The 22,193-nt window shown below is 46.2% G+C and overlaps 9 non-coding genes and 1 pseudogene across 9 annotated transcripts; 7 read left to right on the forward strand and 3 right to left on the reverse strand.

Moving 5' to 3' along the window:
* Nucleotides 1-141, forward strand: LOC138226452 (U1 spliceosomal RNA; annotated as a pseudogene).
* Nucleotides 142-1,309: 1,168 nt separating this feature from the next.
* On the reverse strand, nt 1,310-1,382 carry trnar-acg (transfer RNA arginine (anticodon ACG)). Its single transcript has one exon. It is a non-coding gene; the product is annotated as a tRNA-Arg (tRNA).
* Nucleotides 1,383-3,006: 1,624 nt separating this feature from the next.
* Nucleotides 3,007-3,088, forward strand: trnas-gcu (transfer RNA serine (anticodon GCU)). The gene has a single exon. It is a non-coding gene; the product is annotated as a tRNA-Ser (tRNA).
* A 3,074-nt stretch (nt 3,089-6,162) lies between these two features.
* trnav-aac (transfer RNA valine (anticodon AAC)) lies at nt 6,163-6,235 on the forward strand. The gene has a single exon. It is a non-coding gene; the product is annotated as a tRNA-Val (tRNA).
* Nucleotides 6,236-7,082: 847 nt separating this feature from the next.
* trnae-uuc (transfer RNA glutamic acid (anticodon UUC)) lies at nt 7,083-7,154 on the forward strand. Its single transcript has one exon. It is a non-coding gene; the product is annotated as a tRNA-Glu (tRNA).
* Nucleotides 7,155-8,599: 1,445 nt separating this feature from the next.
* On the forward strand, nt 8,600-8,673 carry trnat-agu (transfer RNA threonine (anticodon AGU)). Its single transcript has one exon. It is a non-coding gene; the product is annotated as a tRNA-Thr (tRNA).
* A 5,925-nt stretch (nt 8,674-14,598) lies between these two features.
* trnad-guc (transfer RNA aspartic acid (anticodon GUC)) lies at nt 14,599-14,670 on the forward strand. The gene has a single exon. It is a non-coding gene; the product is annotated as a tRNA-Asp (tRNA).
* A 634-nt stretch (nt 14,671-15,304) lies between these two features.
* Nucleotides 15,305-15,377, reverse strand: trnav-cac (transfer RNA valine (anticodon CAC)). The gene has a single exon. It is a non-coding gene; the product is annotated as a tRNA-Val (tRNA).
* Nucleotides 15,378-15,828: 451 nt separating this feature from the next.
* On the reverse strand, nt 15,829-15,900 carry trnae-uuc (transfer RNA glutamic acid (anticodon UUC)). The gene has a single exon. It is a non-coding gene; the product is annotated as a tRNA-Glu (tRNA).
* Nucleotides 15,901-18,254: 2,354 nt separating this feature from the next.
* Nucleotides 18,255-18,327, forward strand: trnam-cau (transfer RNA methionine (anticodon CAU)). The gene has a single exon. It is a non-coding gene; the product is annotated as a tRNA-Met (tRNA).
* Nucleotides 18,328-22,193: the final 3,866 nt, after the last annotated feature.

The following is a 22,193-nucleotide window of genomic DNA, read 5'->3' on the forward strand; positions in this document are numbered from 1 at the left end:
AAATCGAAATCGAATCGGTTCACCCAGGGCGAGGCTCGGCCGTTGCACTCCGGCTGTGCTGACCCCTGCGAATTCCCCAAATGTGGGAATCTCGACTGCATAATTTCTGGTAGTGGGGGACTGCGTTCGTGCTCTCCCCTGATGTGCATGGTCCAAAATCAGATACGGGAGGGTTAGGACACCACGAACTGCGTGGCTGCGGAAGGATCCCGGTTCGAAAGGAGTCGACGCCGCTGCTGGTTCTCGGTGGCTTTTAGTTAGGGGTCCGGAGAAGCATCTCAAGCTAGTTCCACTACTCCTTCCGGACGTTCATTCCCTTTTCAAAGTCAGTCGTTTTGCTGTAGTCTGCGTTCTTTAGGCTGATTATCGAGGTTAGCCTTTATTTGGTCATGGGTGGCCTCGGTACTGTATGCTGAGTCTAAAGACAGTTTCACCCCTTTTTTTAATTGCTAGGTTCTGTAGGTTCTGTACCAGACATGTCAAACAGTGAATTGCTGTACCTCTATTGTACCCGTGCTCAATGAATGAAATCAGTAACAAATGAATATATGTCTAGTTATACGAAAAACAAGTGGTATATCGACTCATCTTCATTTGCAGATTTAGAGGCAGCTTCGATATTTTTTTTTTAATATGGGTCACACACATGCCACAGCAACAAAACATCTCTAGAGATGAGGCTATAGATCACCTTTCCATCCTGCAGGTTTTCCTCCCAAAGCCTACGGCACCAACGTATGCTATTGCAGACACCAACGTTGCCTAGATAGAAAACCGAAATAGCCGTGGGTTTGCTTGCTGGTCTGAAGGATCTCTCTTCGAATCTCTATCATTTGTCAATGGAAGTAAAAGGCACTGCAATCTCATACATTCAGAATCAAACCCGCAGCTGTTGTTCGACTTTATTTCTTGACTAATTACATCTGAGTGTCGCATGAGCAGTTACATAAACTTGTCTGGTATATTTGAACACAAATGCCGTTCTTCAATTAAAACTAACAGTACATTGTCAGGGACATTCAGTTCTATACAAACAAGAGACAGACAAGAGAATATTTCTACCGTTCATGTGGACTACGTGTTGACTTACTGATCGGAATAATTGAAAAGTTCAGGCTCATAGCCGATGCAGTGCGTGCTAATTAGAACAGCAACGCTGAGCTCTCAGCACCGTACTGAGGCCAGGTGTTTTTCTAAAGCTGTCAGGTGCAGTTCATTTACATGAAGGAAATCTCTTACTGGGTACGATTACAATGCAGTAAGTAGCACAGACTAATTAGGGAGTAGCCCGATGCGTTTAAAAACGACCCGAGCCAGGCAGGAGTCGAACCTGCAATCTCCTGATCCGTAGTCAGACGCGTTATCCATTGCGCCACTGGCCCCGGTGTGACACTGCAGGACTGTAACCCAGTGAGATCAGCACTGCAACTAGTAAAATATTATCCCCGGTCCATTCTTTTCCAAAAGTGAGAAACACCTGTTTTCTACATTTTGTCTGTTTTAAAACCATATCTCTTTAAACCAAACCAAGAGTCTGTCTTTTGCACTGATATTCTGATTCATTTCGATTTCAAAGAAAAAAAAAACATTATCTTCCAAAGCATCATAAAATTGTCCCTTCTTCCAGACTCTACTTCTCTCTTGTAGTAGTACAGCAGACCTTTCCAGGTGAGCAGGTCACAGAGTCCGAAATGAGCTTCCTCCATCAAGCAAAGTACCTGAACATGACTCTGTCTTCATAAAAGTGCCCCTGTAATAAAGAAATTAAATCCGAAATCAAGAGGGCAGTTGCCTACTGAAGTTCAAGAAGTCATCAATTTTAACCTAGCAACACATTAAAGGCTGCATCTATACAAGTACGATTCTAGAAATGCTCACCAGATTACGTTTTAAGAAGGAACTGCGCCTCAGGTTCCGCCGAGATCTTAACTCGGATGGCAGGATTCAGAGTCCGGAGTGCGGACTGATGGCGCACGGAGGGTCCACATACTGTGGATCCCTCAGTGATCTTCCGCGTGTTCAAACAGCCAGCGTGTGACTCCCCTGTCCCCGTGACCTCATTGCTCTGCTCTCGCCTCTGTGCAGCCGAGCCCGACTCATGGTAAAGTGGAAAAAAATATGCCCTCAACGTGAGATTGACTCTGGAGTGAGGATAGACGTTACCTTTTTATCGTTGAACAGGATGTATGTGATGTGGCGACTAGGTTCAATTTTGTATCCTCTTTAAAAGATTAAGGACTGGGGTGAGCGTGATTTACCACCCTTTCAGCTAAGAACCCGACGTGCGCACCGTTTAAGCTGCATAGACTCGGTCGTTTAACTCTTCTCCATTAGAAGGGTTAAGGTTAAAGAAAAAAACATTGCTGACTTCTTTTTTTTTTTGCCAGCCACGAGTGCTGATTAGCAAGGTTTGTATTTCATGTTTTGCAAGTTGCATCCATTATAAGAAAAACAAGTTGTTCAAGACAGGAAATGAATGCTTGCATTTAATTAAGTCTAGCCGTAGGCGGTTGTCCATAATGACCAGTTCTGTTCGAGAAGACAGAACAAAAAAGGCACCGCTGGGATTCGGAGCCAGGGTCTCCTGTGTACTAGACAGGCACCTTAAGCAACTAAGCCACGGCGCCCCAGGAGAGCTGTCCTTTGACAGCCACTTGGACACACCACTCAGACACATCTGCATTCGGTGTGTGCTCCGCCTGCTCGCTGAGCAAGTTGCCACCTTTACATATAATAGCAACATCAACACCAAGAGAAAGGGTGACAAATGGCTTTTATCTGGAACTTTTCATGTCCAAGGAGCTCAATGTGCTTTCTGTGTACAACAGGGCCACTGAACTCCACACTGGCCACTGAACCACAGCAGTGGCTTGCTGGCTTGACATCTCCCAAGGAAAATGTTGAAATCGCATGTGGAACAGGAAAATGACCCTCGAGTACGGGGGAAAAAAAAGAAAAAGATCATCTGGAGCGCGCCAACCCATGTCCGGACAGCGCAGATCCCTCGACGAGGTGGCCGAGTGGTTAAGGCGATGGACTGCTAATCCATTGTGCTCTGCACGCATGGGTTCGAATCCCATTCTCGTCGCGCTCCATGTCTGACATGTGTGCCCGTTCGGCGTTGGCCCTCCTGTCGTTTGCTCCGGTTCTAGAGCCGTGCATTTTCTAGCGGTGGCTGAACATGGTATAGTAGGCTAACGTCGGTATCGAGCAGTAACAGTAACGGTATTTACGTGTCGCTGCTGCCAAGTGGCTCTGGGTTGAGACCGCGTTTTCACTTACTTGCAACGCAAACGGAGAAAGCGATTTTTGACAGTCTCTCGAGAGACCGCGCTAGGTGTTTAGGGATAGACTTTGTCAGTTCCCCCTGGGATGGTGGCCTCTCAAATAGTTTGTGATTCCTTATACAGTAGAAGCCTGCTTCGTGGCTTAAATCCAAGCTAAGGAAACGAGTTAGAGGTCTGATGCAGAACTGCGAATTCAATGAAGGGGAACACTACAGTACATTGCACTGTATGTGTGAGGAAAGCTGCCCCCTTCAGTCCCTTGTCGACCGAACAGAGGACTGTAAAGGATACCGCCAAGAAACTTAAGGATTTACCATATTAAACATTGGAAATCCAACCACTTGCATTTGTGACACTTGATTTTGGCTCCACCTAAGACACTCTTAAATCTTCAAACACTTTTCTCTTCTCACGCAACACTCTTGTCTGTCGGCACTATGTGGCAGCGTTGCATGACAACCCCTCTCACCACGGAAAGGAACCTAACAGCTTTGGTAAGAGAGGAGAAAAGGACCTGGTCCGTACGGGGCTCGAACCCGCGACCTTGGCGTTATTAGCACCACACTCTAACCAACTGAGCTAACCAGCCTCACGACAGTGCTCCTCTCTGTGCTGCAAAAAATCAAACTCAGGGAATTTCTTTTGTCCTCCTTTGAATAGAAAGCCGTGTAATTCAGTGTACGGGCTTTCTCGTGCAGTTTCATGGTTCTTGTAACCCAAATCCTACACTGGCCTGAAGTGCCCCCCCATTTCACAGCATTTTTCAGCTGATTTAAAATGTACCTAAAGGAGAAGCATTATTGAAGACCATCAATTACCAAGAGCTTTTGTCAAAGGTTTTGGTGGTCATTTTGAATGACCACAGAACGCTGTGACCTCGGTTTTACATCTCATCCAAAAGACAGCGCCCTTTTACAACACAGCAACTCCGTCACTATACTGGGGCATTGGGACCCGCACAGACCTCAGGGTGAGCGCCCCCCCGCCGGCACCATTAACACCGCTTCCAGCTGGAAGCTTTGTTTTTCCCTGTAGCTCACCCTTATTCGGGTACTGACCTGGCTCACACCTGCTTAGCTTCAGTGGGTTTTCAGTTGCGAGTTGCAAGGGGATGCAAGTGATGGAGCCGCTCGCTGCAAAAGCCACTGCATTGGCCGGGAATCGAACCCGAGCCTCCCGCATGGCAGGCGAGAATGCTACCACTGAACCACCAATGCTCAGTGCCTGGGCCTTCAAAAAAGACGCTTTTTTGGTGCTCTGTGCAAAGTGCATCGACATCTGCTTCCAGCTGCAAAATGCCATTCGCGGATGCTGAAGAACTTATTTCCAAGGCAGCGGGTACAAGCGATTGGGCGTTTTAAAACCACCAGGAACAGCAAAGAGGCGCACTTCTTTGCTTGCGCCGAAACACACCGACTGGAGGCAGATAACGTAGTCGGCAGGATTCGAACCTGCGCGGGGAGACCCCAATGGATTTCTAGGCCATCGCCTTAACCACTCGGCCACGACTACAGCAAGCCCCACAGCCGCTGCGTTCTTGCTACAATCTTACCTGGATCGCGAGACGCCGGCGGAAGCCTATTTCAAAGTCGTTTTCCGTTTCAAAAAAACATTTCCAAAATACAAGCCTTGCAGACAGACACGCCTCAGAGGACTTAAGGGTGGCTTCATGTCGGAATGATAAAGTCTCCCCGTCCGGACATGAAAATGCCACTTTGTTACAGACAAAAAAAGAATCAACAACAGAGAAATGCCCACAAGCATTTGAAAAGCCGCACCACGTCGCACTTGAAATAGCTCTTACATTAGTGGAAAACACAAACGACCAACTCGGAATGACTTGCTTTGGACGCTTTTCAAAGCGTTCTTTGTGCACGACGACTGCGCCGCCTAGCAGATACAAATGGGTTGTACAACTTTGAAGTAGCAAATGGAAGAGGGCTAAGCCTCCTCTCTTTTAGCCCAGGTTCGATCTGTCTCCCAGAATCACCAGGGCGCACGCACACACACACACCTGTGCCGTTGAAGTGCTCTGCTTCATTTCTAAGGGCAACTCAACATTCACTCCTACCCCGAGTGCAGAAAAGACAGCGTCTGCAGCAGCAGCAGCTCAGGTCTCTGCACAGGAGCTAAGCTGCCCCCATCTCCTCTGCTCTGCTCTGCGGCTCCTGCGGAGCGGAGTCCTGCCTGGAGCCGTGTTTGCAGGCGGCAGCTCCCCGCACCCTGTCTGTGCGTCGTGTCCAAGAGCTCCTGGGAGGAAGAGAGAGCCCTCCCACTCGGGGGCTTTTCCACGGTCTGTGTGAGGAGGGGCGGGTGTGTCCAGCAGCTTATCGAGCGGAAGCCTGGGGCGGCGGAGAGCTGTGATCGTGCAGACCTTGAGGTGTCACCTCTTTGTCTGCTTTCCCGCCCCCCCTCCGCCCAAGCTCTGCTCCAAAGTAGCCCGGCAACCCCTCACACCTGCACGTGTCACAACCTAAGGTGTGGTCATGAGACACCCATGGGGTGTTGTTCTGTTCTTGCTAATTGTTTCCTGCCCGTCGCAGGCAGGAGTCCATGCGAGGAAGATGCGCTGGACAGAGCTCAGAGGGCGCAGCTGGGTGGCTTTCCTTCTGAGTGACGTTCCTGCAACACTCTCCCGCTCCTCTTGGTGCGCTCATGCCGCAACACAGGAAGGCTGGAGCAGGTGGCTGTGCGCTCTGTCCACCGCCGAAATAGCTCAGTTGGGAGAGCGTTAGACTGAAGATCTAAAGATCCAGGGTTTCGGTATTTTGTTTCATCGCGCCCTTTGTTCCTCTCTCCAGCGCCCCCTGCCTAAAGTGACGCTTCCCTTTCTCAGCCGGAAACGCAAGCGAGACACCAGCAACTGTCCCTGCAGGTTTCCGTAGTGTAGCGGCTATCACGTTCGCCTAACACGCGAGAAGTCCCCGGTTCGAGACCGGGCGGAAACAGCCTCGTTCTGCATGCTCCTGTACTTCACAGAGGTATTGAGCGACCGGTCATTTGTTCCCAATGTATTTCCGGTGCCTTCATGCAGTCTTGTACCAAACGCACGTTCCGTCTGTACACGGAGCCGATCATTTGCAATTGGGTTGTGCCGACAGACCAGGACGAGCCTTGTCGGCTCAAAAGCAGCGCAGGACCTGCAAGAACAGCAGAAAGATTAGCATCCAGCGGGGGCTTCTTAGTGAGCCCAAGATCTCATCAAGAATCGGCTCCACCAACAGGGCTGGGCGCATTGTTCCATTCTCCGACCACTCTCGGTGTAAACAAGTCCCTCCTGGTCTCTGCTTGAATTGCACTTTCCTACGTTTGCTTTGGTGTAACTGGCTTCCCCTGCATGGGCGAATGTGAAGAAGATCCTTAGTAAGTAATTGAAGAAACCCGAGAAGAGGTCAGAGTGGCCTCTGTCGTTCATCAACGATCCAGTCAGGCAGTACTCCTCTGTAAAGCGCCGTTCGTTCACATCGATTGGCTTTTTTTTGCCTTCATTCGTGCAAGTAGTAAAAGCAGACGCCCCTATTCTGCCGTGACCCGGATTCGAACTGGGGTTGTTGCGGCCACAACGCAAAGTACTGACCACTATACGATCACGGCGAGTTACCGATACACACGTGGCAGGGCGGAAAAGGCTGTGCTCTCTTCGTGTGACATAATTCGGAAAAGTCCTGACGTTGCATTTCAACTGAGCCCCAGTATACATCGACCCTTCGACACTCTGAGTGACAACTCTCTTGCGTGTTTTCTAATATTTCTGTGGTTTGCTTGCATGATGCCCGGAACAGCAGGGTTGCGTGCTCCCATATGGTCTAGCGGTTAGGATTCCTGGCTTTCACCCAGGCGGCCCGGGTTCGACTCCCGGTATGAGAACGTGTTAATTTTGCCTCCTGCTTTCCAAAAGATCAGCACCGTGTACGAAGGAGCCGCATTAAAACTACTCGAACGTGCAAAACGTGCGAGAAGAGGGGGCGCTTGTTTCCAGCCGAAACTTCTCGCGTGTGAGACGAGCTGACCATCGCTGCAGGAGGTGGGAGGGTTACTCTGGTAGACAGGGCTGACCTTTGGCAATAGGATTTATACTCTCCAAGATGATATTTGCACTTTCTGGAGAGGCGATTTTCTCCACTTCAGTAGCCCGATTTCGTCGATTGCGTGGAGAGGGCTGTAGAATGTGGCGCCGCCTTTCCTGCTCCGTCCATGACAGGCGTGCTGGACTCTGGAGAGAGAGCACGGTCCATCAGCGCACACCAATAAAGGCACTGGAAGCCGCTGAATCGCACACACACACACCCGTGCCGTTGAAGTGCTCTGCTTCATTTCTAAGGGCAACTCAACATTCACTCCTACCCCGAGTGCAGAAAAGACAGCGACAGCAACAGCAGCTCAGGTCTCTGCACAGGAGCTAAGCTGCCCCCATCTCCTCTGCTCTGCGGCTCCTGCAGAGCGGAGTCCTGCCTGGAGCTGTGTTTGCAGGCGGCGGCTCCCCACGCTCTGTCTGTGCGTCGTGAAATTAATTAATAACGTTAATAAATTTATAAAGTTAATTTATAAAGTTAATAAAGTTATAAATTAGAAATTAATAACGATATAATTATATTCATGTACCGCAACACAAGAATAGTACACGCTGTACATTGTCTGTCGATAATGTTTCTGTAGTGCTTTAGTGGGTTAGGTTCCTGACTTCCATGTCACACGGTCTATGATTGAATCCCATGGAACTATGACTTTATTTTTTAACAAACATTTCTTTGAAAAAATGAAACGTTTCCCTTGGTCAGAGATTAAATAAAACCTCACTTTTTTAGGTTTTACTGTGCAGAGTGAGGTTTTACCTCACTTTTTTTGAGCAGAAGGTTTACTGTGACCTGAGAAGGGCCGGCATCCAATCACGGTGGTAAATACACACAAGCTCTCACTCATCTGAGCTACACGGCTACCAAGATGATCTCGGGTGCGCCGAGCTGGTACGGAACATATTGAACTGATCGACGGCGAATTGTCTCTCAGACAGGCTTTTCACCTCTAAGCTCCCTGACTGACAGTGATCAGCTAGGTAGTGAAACAGTCAGCTGCTTCTAAGCCTTAAACAGCTGCATCTCGGTGCTTCCACGGAGAGATGATTTGAAAGCCGAACATCACCCATTGGGAACACCTTACTATCACTAGTTTAAGAGACTCTTAAGGTCTTGCAGAGGTGCCTGTCTAATAGCATGCGCTTTGCAAGCTATAGGTGTTTAGGCTGAGGCAGAATGCCTAACAAAATGTTTTTCTAAAGGTGTGTCCAAGTGGCTGCAAAAGGACAACACTCCCGGGGCACTGTGGCTTAGTTGGTTAAAGCGCCTGTCTAGTAAACAGGAGATCCTGGGTTCGAATCCCAGCGGTGCCTTCTTTGTTCTGTCTTCTTGAACAGTACTGGTCATTATGGACAACCGCCTACGGCTAGACTTAATTAAATGCAAGTATTCATTTCCTGTCTTTAACGCGACTTGTTTTTCTTAAAATGGATGCAACTTGCAAAACATGAAATACAAACCTTGCTAATCAGCGCTAGCGGCTGGCAAAAAAAAAAGAAGTCAGCAATGTTTTTTTCTTTAACCTTAACCCTACTAATGGAGAAGAGTTAAACGACCGAGTCTATGCAGCTTAAACGGTGCGCACGTCGGGTTCTTAGCTGGTAAATCACGCTCACCCCAGTCCTTAATCTTTTAAAGAGGATACAAAATTGAACCTAGTCGCCACATCACATACATCCTGTTCAATGATAAAAAGGTAACATCTATCCTCGCTCCAGACTAAATCTCACGTTGAGGGCATATTTTTTTTCACTTTACCGTGAGTCGGGCTCGGCTGCACAGAGGAGAGAGCAGAGCAATGAGGTCACGGGGACAGGGGAGTCACACGCTGGTGGTTTGAATACGCGGAAGATCACTGAGGGATCCACAGTATATGGACCCTCCGTGCGCCATCAGTCCGCACTCCGGACTCTGAATCCTGCCATCCGAGTTAAGATCTCGGCGGAACCTGAGGCACAGTTCCTTCTTAAAACGTAATCTGGTGAGCATTTCTAGAATCGTACTTGTATAGATGCAGCCTTTAATGTGTTGCTAGGTTAAAATTGATGACTTCTTGTATTTCAGTAGGCAACTGCCCTCTTGATTTCGGATTTAATTTCTTTATTACAGGGGCGCTTTTATGATGACAGAGTCATGTTCAGGTACTTTGCTTGATTGAGGAAGCTCATTTCGGACTCTGTGATCTGCTCACCTGGAAAGGTCTGCTGTACTACTACAAGAGAGAAGTAGAGTCTGGAAGAAGGGACAATTTTATGATGCTTTGGAAGGTAATGTTTTTTTTTTCTTTGAAATCGAAATGAATCAGAATAGCAGTGCAAAAGACAAACTCTTTGGTTTGGTTTAAAGAGATATGGTTTTAAAACAGACAACATGTAGAAAACAGGTGTTTCTCACTTTTGGAAAAGAATGGACCGGGGGTAATATTTTACTAGTTGCAGGGCTGAGCTCACTGGGTTACAGTCCTGCAGTGTTACACCAGGTCCAGTGGCGCAATGGATAAGGCGTCTGATTACGAATCAGGAGATTGTAGGTTTGACTCTTACCTGGCTCGGGTCATTTTTAAACACATCGGGCTGCTCCCTAAGTAGTCTGTGCTACTTACTGCATTGTAATCGTACCCAGTAAGAGATTTCCTTCATGTAAATGAACTGCACCTGACAGCTTTAGAAAAACACCTGGGCTCAGTACGGTGCTGAGAGCTCAGCGTTGCTGTTCTAATTAGCACGCACTGCATCGGCTATGAGCCCGAACCTTTCAATTATTCCGATCAGTAAGTCAACACGTAGTCCACATGAACGGTAGAAATATTCTCTTGTCTGTCTCTTGTTTGTATAGAACTGAATGTCCCTGACAATGTACTGTTAGTTTTAATTGAAGAACGGCATTTGTGTTCAAATATACCAGACAAGTTTATGTAACTGCTCATGCGACACTCAGTTGTAATTAGTCAAGAAATAAAGTCGAACAACAGCTGCGGGTTTGATTCTGAACGTATCAGATTGCAGCGCCTTTTACTTCCATTGACAAATGATAGAGATTCGAAGAGAGATCCTTCAGACCAGCAAGCAAACCCACGGCTATTTCGGTTTTCTATCTAGGCAACGTTGGTGTTTGCAATAGCATACATGAAAGCGTGATGCAATTTCTGTGGCTACATTTGTTGCACGTCATGCACAGTAAGAGTGTTTCTAACACCAAATAAAAAGTCAACAATTAGCGATCACGCCTTCTCCTCAGTTAACCCACTGAAACCCTTGCTGTTAACAGTTCTTTACTGCGTGCTTTACCAGCACCTACATATCGTGTCGGTTCTTTCAGCTTTATTCATTAGGTTTTCAAAGGCATAAGCAGAGCACCAGAGGTGCGAAGGCAAAGTGTGTGGTTATCTGAAGAATTGATGTCCATGGCAGCAGGTCCAAGCGATTTCGCGTTGTTATAGTACCAGGAAAGGAGAAGCGGCACTTCGCCTCTGCCGCGCAGGCACAAGGCGACATGCGGCAGACGCCGGAGTCGGCAGGTTTCGAACCTGCGCGGGGAGTCCCCAACGCATTTCGATCCCATCGCCTTAAACACTCGAGCACGACAAATGCGAGCTCGCCGCCGCCGCATTCCTCCTATAATCAAACACGGACTGCGAGGTGGCTGCGGATACCTTTTTAAAGTTGCTCTCCGTTAAAAAAAAATACCTTTCACAAGATACGTGCCGGCAGACAGACACACCTCAGAGGGTTTAAGGCTGGCTTCACGTTCAAATGATAAAGTCCCCCCGTCCGGATGTCAAAATGCAACTTTGGCAGACAGAACAAACATCAACAAACCACAAATGTGGACAAGGATTTTACAAGCTGCACCACACTGCACTTTCAAAAGCATTTACGTTCGTGTTAGACGCAGGACTTGCCTTTGATTTGCGCGCTTACGAACGTCATGGAAAACGAAACAAAACTAAAGCCCTCAGCTCCTGCACGTGATTATAATGCCGTTACGTGTCGAAGCAGTAATTTACGTCATCCTACCACTGCAACACGGGGAATAGAGAGAAATGAGCACACGCTACGAATCGTCTCAATCACTCCCTAGAGTCGTAAGGCGCATTGAAGGGTGCACCCCCATCATTAATCGTTGCGCCTCTGTGAAAGGAAAGCTCTTGGGCAGTCTTTGAAACAGCTCGGATGAAACACTTGATTGCTTCCATGTGCATCTGGAGCCCACCCAGTGGGCAAAAGACGTATAATATACGTCTATTAAACGCATACCTTATACGTCTAAATGTGGTCTACAATTCGTCTAGAATGAAATTCTAATATACGTCTAAAGTTATACGTCAATTATACGTCTATGTTTAGACGTTCATTATACATAAATGGTTGGAGTTCTATTATACGGATAAATTTAGAGGACTATTATACATATATGGTTGGAGTTCCGGATAACTTTAGAGGTCTATTATACGGATAACTTTAGAGGACTATTATACGTATATGGTTAGAGGTCTATTATACGTATAACTTTAGAGGTCTATTATACGTATATGGTTAGAGGTCTATTATACGTATAACTTCAGAGGTCTATTATACGTATATGGGTAGAGGTCTATTATACATCAAAGATAGATTTTATAGGTGTAGAAACAAGTAAACCAAGCCAATGATTAGATTTAGAAATGTATTCTGAAAATACACATTCACACCTGAAACATATGTATTTCAAATTATACATTGTATACAATCAATCAACAATCAACATATGGGCAATAATCATAAAAAAACACAACTAGTCTTAAACTTCAGCTACAAATTCTGGTAACATGGCAATATACAGTATAGTAATGACAAACACAAAACTAATTACATTAACACACTAACTCAAAACCACATTTTGATTCAAATATACATTTTAAAATGTACAACTTCTATATTTCCAAGAAAAAAAAATATTACAATGGAAGTTAAGATGATTTTTTTCCACTATTTGCAAACCCTGTCTAATTGTCCTAACAGTTAGAACCAAAAACCTATTATTTTCAGTGTCCAGATCTCCTGGCCCCCTGTCTTTCATATGCATTCTTCAAGTAACACATTGCATGCTCCTTTATTTCTTTTTCTGTTGATGTAGGGTGGGACTTCAGCACCGCAGCTAGGAGAAAATGATATAATATTACTTCCCAAATAAATGATGATTAATATCTTCTTTAGTATAATCTAAAAAGTGAACGGTTTACTAAGCTCAAAACTGAAATAAATGTATGAAATTTGGCTTGCATCATAGCAGTTGAGCAATAAAGTCTGTCCTAATTAAAGAGTACCCAAAGTTTGAAAGTACAACATAGAATAAGAATAGAGAAACGGCAAAACGATTTTGTGTCATCTTCCCCATTCACACTATTTTATGTGCCATTTTTTGCTTATTCACGTACTATTTTAATCAAAATAATATTAAGAAAGATCTGTATGTATTCAGATAGTATTATTATTGTTCATACTTACTCGTCAAAAGAGGATTGCTGAGATATTTGCGGATATACTTCTACGTTTGAAAAATGTGTCCAAAATTGTGACCAACGAATACTAGCAATGCATTGTGGTATATAACCGGAAAATATGCTGGGTTCGATATTTTCTCAACGTATGCGTTTATTAATGTTGTCGATATTATGGTTGAAATATAACATTGATAATACATCGCGGCTATGTGCCCCCTGCTATGAGCTGATGTGCAATTTTAACGCATGTAGTTAGTAAGGATCGGTCACTGTTGTATGGTATTATATATAATGACATTATGGAATAGGATGGGGACAGGCCTGGCATCACGGGGGGAGGGGGGAATGTTGCCCCTTCAGTTTTGGGCAAAAAGATTTACCTAACTTAATTTGCGCCCTAAAAAAATAGTTGTACTTTGTCAATGGTCAGACAACACTAAATGACAGGAACAGTCACTCAGTCTGTTTGATGGGCAGGAGGGCTATCCGTCCAGGAACTGCACATATCAGTGTCGTTATTGAGTGTCAACATTACGATCCTGTTTGCTCAGGTGGACCGATTCCTTGCAGTAGTTTATCATTATACTTAAAATCGTTATATAACTAGGACTAGTTATAGCAGTCTGTGCTTTCTGTTGGTTTTACAACATTTTTTCTTAACGATTCAGAACGTCCATGTAGCTGCAAAAATGAACGCTTATGGTACTTTTCGCTCCAGGCAATACTCTCCAGTGAGAGTGACGAAAAATGTGAAACTGAACTTCATCGCAAATACCAGATTGCTAGTCGATATCTTCTATCATAAAGCACTAATTAATGGCATAGCTGCGAGATTTCATTTGGGTAGCTGCACCGTACAGCTCCGTTTCAACCGAAATATCACCCCCGCTCAGAATTTCAGACGCCCCCCTACAGATTTTTCCCCGGGCACCGCGCACTGATGGGGGACGGGGTTTCCAGGAAATGGTATCAACTTTTCTCAAGAAAATAAAAATAGAAACTCTATAGGCACTCAAACATTTTACTGTTTTTTTTTCAGGCAGGTGGCAAGACCCCTCCGCAAAACCCTTGTATGCCAAGCTGTGGGCATTGATTCGTCGAATATACGTATATTCACGGCGAAAATACGGCTATACGTATATATACGTCGCCTCGACGTATAATCAACGTCGAATTGCAACCGTAAAATCGACGACATTAATAAATGCATATATAACGTCGAAAACACATCTAACACTAGGAGTATACGGCACTCTGCACAGTGTACGAAGTAAATTATTTTCGCAGTAATTAATTTACACGTGTATAATAAATATAGTAAATATAATTAATTACTGCGAAAATAATTTACTTCGTACACTGTGCAGAGTGCTGTATACTCCTAGTGTTAGATGTGTTTTCGACGTTATATATGCGTTTATTAATGTTTATTTCACAGTGTCGTGCACCTTTTCATTGCTCTCGCTTTCAGAGCCTCCGCACGGCACACGACTCGACATCAGGAAGCACATTGAAGTGAAAGCAGGGAGCGCTGCGACATGCACTGTGCAGATCCCGCCACACTAAGAGGTATATAAGCGTCAAAGGCAAGTCATTCCGAGTTGGTCGTTTGTGTTTTCCGTTCAGACGCGAAATGCTGAAATGATCTCTCGGCTCCTCGGTTGTCATTTCTGCTCCGTAAAGGAATCACAGCACGCGTCGCCTTCCAGCACGCTGGGTCGGGACACGATGCCGGGGGTCGGAGCGTGTGATGTCTTCCTCGTTAGTATAGTGGCAAGTATCCCCGCCTGTCACGCGGGAGACCGGGGTTCGATTCCCCGACGGGGAGTAGCTTTTCTTTTACCTCCTTAGAGAAAGGACTGCCTTTCACTTCTCTGTTTTCTAACACAGCGTCGTGCACCTTTTCATTGCTCTCGCTTTCAGAGCCTCCGCACGGCACAAGACTCGACATCAGGAAACACATTGAAGTGAAAGCAGGGAGCGCTGCGACATGCACTGTGCAGATCCCGCCACACTAAGAGGTGAGTGGGTCTGTTCGATGCACAAAGAACGCTTTGATAAGCGTCAAAGGCAAATCATTCCGAGTTGGTCGTTTGTGTTTTCCGTTCAGACGCGAAATGCTGAAATGATCTCTCGGCTCCTCGGTTGTCATTTCTGCTCCGTAAAGGAATCACAGCACGAGTCGGCTTCCAGCACGGTGGGTCGGGACACGATGCCGGGGGTCGGAGAGAGTGATGTCTTCCTCGTTAGTATAGGACCTGTCACGTGGACCTGTCACCTGTCCCCACCTGTCACGCGGGAGACCGGGGTACATCAGGACGCGCATTGAAGTGAAAGCAGGATGCGCTGCGACATGCACTGTGCAGATCCCGCCACACTAAGAGGTGAGTGGGTCTGTTCGATCACAGCGCTAGGTGAATCCCCAATCCCCTTTTGTGCGTGGCGACAGAAGAAGTCTGGTCTGTTTCCGCCCGGTTTCGATCCGGGGACCTTTCGCGTGTGAGGCGAACGTGATAACCACTACACTACGGAAACTGTGGTCAGATGTGCCCAGCGGCCCAGCGCTGAGCTTCGCCAATGCGATTCAGCTGCTTCCAGTGCCTTTATTGGGGTGCGCTGATGGACCATGCTCTCTCTCCAGAGACCAGCACGCCTGTCATGGACGGAGCAGGAAAGACGGCGCCACATTCTACAGCCCTCTCCACGCAATCGACGAAATCGGGCTACTGAAGTGGAGAAAATCGCCTCTCCAGAAAGTGCAAATATCATCTTGGAGAGTATAAATCCTATTGCCGAAGGTCAGCCCTGTCTACCAGAGTGACCCTCCCACCTCCTGCAGCGATGGTCAGCTCGTCTCACACGCGAGAAGTTTCGGCTGGAAACAAGCGCCCCCTCTTCTCGCACGTTTTGCACGTTGAGTAGTTTTAATGTGGCTCCTTCGTACACAGTGCTGATCTTTTGGAAAGCAGGAGGCAAAATTGACACGTTCCCATACCGGGAGTCGAACCCGGGCCGCCTGGGTGAAAACCAGGAATCCTAACCGCTAGACCATATGGGAGTGCACAACCCTGCTGTTCCGGGCATCATGCAAGCAAACTACATAAATATGAGAAAACACGCAAGAGAGTTGTCACTCAGAGTGCCGAAGGGTCGATGTATACTGGGGCTCAGTTGAAATGCAACGTCAGGACTTTCCCGAATCATGTCACACGAAGAGAGCACAGCCTTTTCCGCCCTGCCACGTGTGTATCGGTAACTCGCCGTGATCGTATAGTGGTCAGTACTTTGCGTTGTGGCCACAACAACCCTGGTTCAAATCCGGGTCACGGCAGAATAGGGGCGTCTGCTTTTACTACTTGCATGAATGAAGGCAAAAAAAAGCCAATCGATGTGAACGAACAGCGCTTTACAGAGGAGTACTGCCTGACTGGATCGTTGATGAACGACAGAGGCCACTCCGACCTCTTCTCGGGTTTCTTCAATGACTTACTAAGGATCTTCTTCACATTCGCCCATGCATGGGAAGCCAGTTACACCAAAGCAAACGCAGGAAAGTGCATTTCATGCAGAGACCAGGAGGGACCTGTTTACACCAAGAGTGGTCGGAGTATGGAACAATGCGCCAAGCCCTGTTTCTGGAGTCGATTCTTGATTAGATCTTGGGCTCACTAAGAGGCCCCCGCTGGGTACTAATCTTTCTGTTGTTCTCGCAGGTGTTGCGCTGCTTTTGAGCCGACAGAGCTCGTCTTGGTCTGTAGGGATAGCCCAATTGCAAATGATCGGCTCCAGGTACAGAAAAAACGTGCGTTTGGTACAAGAGTGCATGAAGGCACCGGAAATACATTGGGAACAAATGACTGGTGGTTCAAGACCTCTGTGAAGTGCAGGAGCGTGCAAGAATAGGCTGTTTGCACCCAGTCTCGAACCGGGGACCTTTCGCGTGTTAGGCGAACGTGATAGCCGCTACACTACGGAAACCTGTAGGGACTGCTGCTGGTGTCTCGCTTGCGTTTCGGGCTGAGAAAGGGACGCGTCACTTTAGGCAGAGGGCGCTGGAGATAGGAACAAAGGGCGCGATGAAACAAAATGCCGAAACCCGGGATCGAGCCAGGGACCTTTAGAACATACTCTCACGAATCGTTAGAATACGTGCGTTTGATCATCAATTGCGTAACAACCACATTCGTTCGACTTGAGCCATCAAGCTCATAGTTTTCAAATCTTGAAAGCTGTCATTGAGCACATCATAGTCTGCAGTACGCCACGTAACTTGCGTACTTCAACAGAAAGAAGAGCAGACAGCTCCATAAATATGCGAGGCGCAGAGAGTGCAAGGCGAGCCGCACACGTTTCGGTGACTGAGAGAGGGCAGTTTTTGCTTCTGCATTTCCCAAGTAAGGACGCATGACAACAAGCGATCGCGGTGCTCATTTACGACATAGTGGTGATGAGTTTTCAGTACGTGTTCTTTTGAACGAGCAATGAGGTTGCTGCCTTGGACAGCTGACTGCACGCTCTCATTGTGCCACGTGATGAGTATTCACCAGGCTCGTTCAGTCATTAGTCACATTCCATCGTTTGCCATAAGCAGATGCTGCAAGGTGATGTGGATATCAGTTCCCAGTCTTGTGGACGAGGACAAAAAGAACACACAAGGGCTCATTCGCAAGTTGAACCCAGGACCTCCCACACCCTAAGGGAGAATCATACCCCTAAACCAATGAGCCACGGCAGCACTTTCCATTTTATTCTGTCAGCGAGCTTGAGGACGGGGGAGAGGCGTCATTCGCTCGTCCAGTCAGACCTTCATCAATAAGTCAAGAAAGCCGCAATTACACGACTGCCTTGCAGACGAAGGGCAGTGAACTGCACCCGGTAAGAGGGGAACAAGCGGCACTAGGCGACACCGAGGCATGAGCCCCAGCGAGGGGGGTTAGCTTGCATGGTACAGCGCTCGCTTTGCATGCGAGAGGTAGCGGGATCATTTCCCACGTCCTCCAGGTGTGTGCTTAGAGCTTGATGTGCCGAAAGGTGTCCTTTAGCCTGTGGTCACGCCTTGCATGGAGAGCGTCATGCAGCTGTCAATCATTTCGCAGCCACGCCCCCTCTTCATCTTCTCTCTGCCTTAAGCGTCTCCGCCACTCTCTCTTGACATTTCATGTCAGCATGTCAGAAGTCCGAGTGACGTTTTTAATGGCTGAGTGAGGGCACGATGCTGAAGCAGAGAGGCCACTTCAGCCAGAGAGACTTGTGCTAGGTGAGATCTGAAAAACAGACTCGCAACAGAAACAGACCAAAAAAGTATCGGTGAGATCAAAAGGCAAATGCAACATCCAGCAGAGGGCGTCTAAAGATTAGGGAACGGGCGACTGAAATCCATGAGGCAAACTTTCCGGCTGTGTACTGCAGCTGGCCTCGTTGGCGTAGTTGGTAGCGCGTCAGTCTCATCATCTGAAGGTCCTGAGTTTGATCCTCACACGGGGCAGGGCTGCTTCCTCTCTTGCTCTTTTCAAACACTTGCGGCAACTGTTCGCTCATAACCACGTCTGGAATGCGTGACCTTTACACGGGGGAGAAGCAACGCCGCATCCCTTTTCTAAAGAACATTCACATTCAGAAATAAGTCAAGAAATTTGCCATTACTTTCGCTCGCGCTGCTGTCAGCCTGCCCATGTTGCCAAAGAAAGATTCACTCGGCGTCAACATGACAGAACAGCGATCACTTGAAAACACTATTCCACACTCCGTAAGCAAGAACTTCAGTGTTTGCAGTCACCCGATATGCCGATAGTCAAAGGAGCACAAAACACGAAGCGTCAAAAGACAAGATGAGTTGATGGAAAGAGCGTTGAATTGATGAGCACAAAAGTTCAGCTCGTACAATAGGCAACGAAGGTCCCGGCGTCATCATCGCACTTGAAAGGACTGCCTTGCAGACTAAGGGCAGTGGGAGGTTGCTGTTTTGAGATGGAGGCATTGGGATGGTGGGCCGAGATCTATTCTTCTTAAGGAATTCTTCATCGTGAAAGATCGGTCCACAGGTCATCCAAAGAACTTACAAATTTTTTGGACTCAGGGAATCACGTGCTTCCGGAAGGGAGTGAAGTGCTCAAACACATGACATGCCCCCTTGATCTCACATGCACAATTCTGCTGCAACATGCACAGCTACCGTCCACACCAGGCAGTGGGGCTTCAGCAGAATTTGCTACGCCACCTGCAATTACATATCCAGCTGCACACATATACATGGCCCCTCTGTCCTTTTCAGGATCTCAAAAAAAAGCATAGCGTGGTTTTCCTGCAACCTGATTGACCGCATCTCCCTCAGAATGTGCCCCGTTGCATTCATTGCTGAAGCAGGACGGAGGCTAACGGGCATGCCAGAACAGTTAGGCTCAGCGATCTCTCCAAAATATTGTGGTTGTAGTGGAAGAAATATGGTTTAAATTGTACCTTGGTATTTCAAACTCTCTCTAGAATGTTATCCATTTCTATTTTATTTTGACAGGAACTGGCTAATGACACTAGATGAAAAGAGAAGAAAGAAAACACAACGTTTCGGCCGTGGAGCCTTCTTCAGGTGTGAGGGCTCCACGGCTGAAATGTTGTGTTTTCTTTCTTCTCTTTTAAGCATGGAATAGACCTATTACTTGTTCCTTTGCAGCCTACGCATGCTGACACAGCTCCCCACCTGAACTGCTAATGATGCCTGGTAGTTTGTGGTACTTGGGTATTGTCTTATGTTTGCTCAAACTGCATATGTGTGATTGCATATTTTTGGGTATTTTCATATGTCAATATTTAATTCACTGACATTCCTGTATGCTTGGAAGAAAGGTAGATTGGATTTGGCACAGGACGCCTGCCCATATTTGTTGATCATTGTTGGGCTGGAAAAACAATGATAAAAAGTGTATGAAAAAAGCTCTCTCCAATATTTCCCTTCTCTTCGCCATGGTTACACTGCCCGTTCTTTCCGTCTTTGGTCCTTCTACAAAGATTCCAGGGCTCTTTTTCCACCATAATATCAGAATATTTTTTTCTCTTTTAAAGGCTGTAGGTGGGGTGTGATGGACTGTACCACTATCATAGAAGATTTTTTCAGGACACATCGCAGTTCCATAGTAGAATTTATCAATAGTAGAATTCCATAGGACATTATTTACCAACATATTACCCAGTGTGAGACTCTGCCAGTAAACCTCAGAGCATTGAGTTCTCCACTGATAAAGATGGCTGTCTGAAGTCATGAAATCCACTGCTGGGATGCCTGAGAGACAGTAATTGAATCTTGGCTGGAATTAGGCTTTCTATTAGTGTTGATCTTTGGGAATTATGTGGTAAAAAGGGAAAACTCCTTTACTTTAGTCACTTTGAATGTTCAAATGTACAGAACCTGCAAAACTAAGCAATGAAAAAAATCCATCACCACTCTCATGATAGCATAACTCATAGTCTCTGCTGTTATGTAACAATACACACTTTCAATTTTCTTATCGCCTGTCTCCAGAGAGAATGTTGTTAGTGCTGATGACCTTGAATTAGACCTTGTTAACTCTGTAAAACAATCTTCCTCTGCTTAGATTTTCACTCAGATTGATTTTGTTCTCAGATTATTCCTGGCAGGACTGAGTTTCTAGGAAATGAAAAGTGAAAGAAAAAGTACAGAAGATCAGCCCTTGAATATACAACATTGTGCAGTGAGATTGTTAAATGTATTAGCTGCTATCCTGTGCTAGAGCCTGTCGTGGTAAGCAGTGGATGACAGGATCTAGCACAGATACTAATGAAACACTGTTAATGAAAGATAAAACACTTGAGTCTTATTTTAGTTTTCCATTTCCCTTTCATTTGTGATGTACTGTACAACAGGCCACAGAACATGCACAAAAACAGATATGCACACATTCACACCAGGCAATGACAGTCTGCCCAGTCAGAATCTGAGCTGAGGTATCAGAATTCTGAATTCCCTGAATTCTGTCATGGATCATCCACAATAAGGGCAAAGTTTGAACACGAGGATCCCCAGGAGAGAGCCTAGTAACATAAATCTTGGAGCAAAAGCAGATGATTAACTTCATAGTTTGTGTGGTTGAGCCAAAGTTGAGCAGGAGGATATGTGAGTCACCATTCTTAGAAATGGATCCAACTTCAGACAGGCGTCAAAAGTAAGAGTATACAGTGCTGGGGCAATGACACTTCAATGATCAGAAGGATAACAAGAGTTTTAATGCATTGAAATTGATTTTCTGGTGATGCACACTGTCATGGAACTATTAATTTTTTAAGGATCACTTACTGACGTCAGACAGCTGCCAATTCTCCAGACTGGAAGGATGAACAGTTTATCCCCCTAGGTACCATATTTCCATATTTCGAAGCATTGGAATAATACATGTCATACAGCAACATAAAAACAGGAAGACAAGTATCACAGCCCCTATAATCGGTGTTAGTAACTTAAAAGAAAAACATTCCCCCTGGCCCAAACAGTGATTCTAACCAGGAGAGAAAAGCCGGTGTATCTTTTATGCCTCTCTCTTTATTCACCTTGTCTTTTAGTTCTTTTAAATGCTGAATAGCGAGTGTAAGATTTCCGTAATCATAGTCATTAGCTGGAATATATGTACAACAGGAGTCTCCTACTAAAGCATAGACTCCTCCAGATGCTGCATTTTGAAGGTCCAGCACGAACCTGTTCTGAAGTGCCATTAATCTAACTCCCCTTAATTCTTGTTAGATAGCGTCTAAGCCTTCTAACATGATATTAATAAAAGAGTACATTTCATAAAAAGTCGCATGGGTGAGGCTGTAGAATGAGGCATTAAAGCACATATATAACAAGATGCATTAAATTTCTTTAACTTTACAGTATGATTTATAAATTTATACCACAAATTACTCATATCCCCCTCATTATCAGTTTCATTCAGCCAGTTTGTATACAAAGAGGCTTCGTGTTTAGATTCTTCCTCTTTTGGGGTGGTGACAGGCTTCTACATAAAAAGGAAAAAGGCTGTGCACATCAGTCCCAAGCAGGTTATCCCCATCTGTCCTTGTGGAGACATCACTCCTGCGCTTTGTTCAGTTCGTTTGTGACCTTTTTACAGTGGGAAGCATGAATCCAGGGCACCATTTCTGTGACCTTCACAGCAGTGGCAGTGGTCAGCAGCACCTGGTACAGCCCCCTCCACCTGAGTGAACACCATTTCTTTTTCCTGAAGTCTTTCACCAGAATCCAGTCTCCTTATTCACTCATTAGTTCTTACAGCACAGGTAAATCCCTGTGGGCTGGAGCCCAGCATAATCCTAGGCTTTTTTGGTCAACATTGGTCAACAGATTGG

This window comes from Lepisosteus oculatus, unplaced genomic scaffold (assembly GCF_040954835.1).
Source record: "Lepisosteus oculatus isolate fLepOcu1 unplaced genomic scaffold, fLepOcu1.hap2 HAP2_SCAFFOLD_137, whole genome shotgun sequence".
Classification (NCBI taxonomy): Eukaryota; Metazoa; Chordata; class Actinopteri; order Semionotiformes; family Lepisosteidae; genus Lepisosteus; species Lepisosteus oculatus.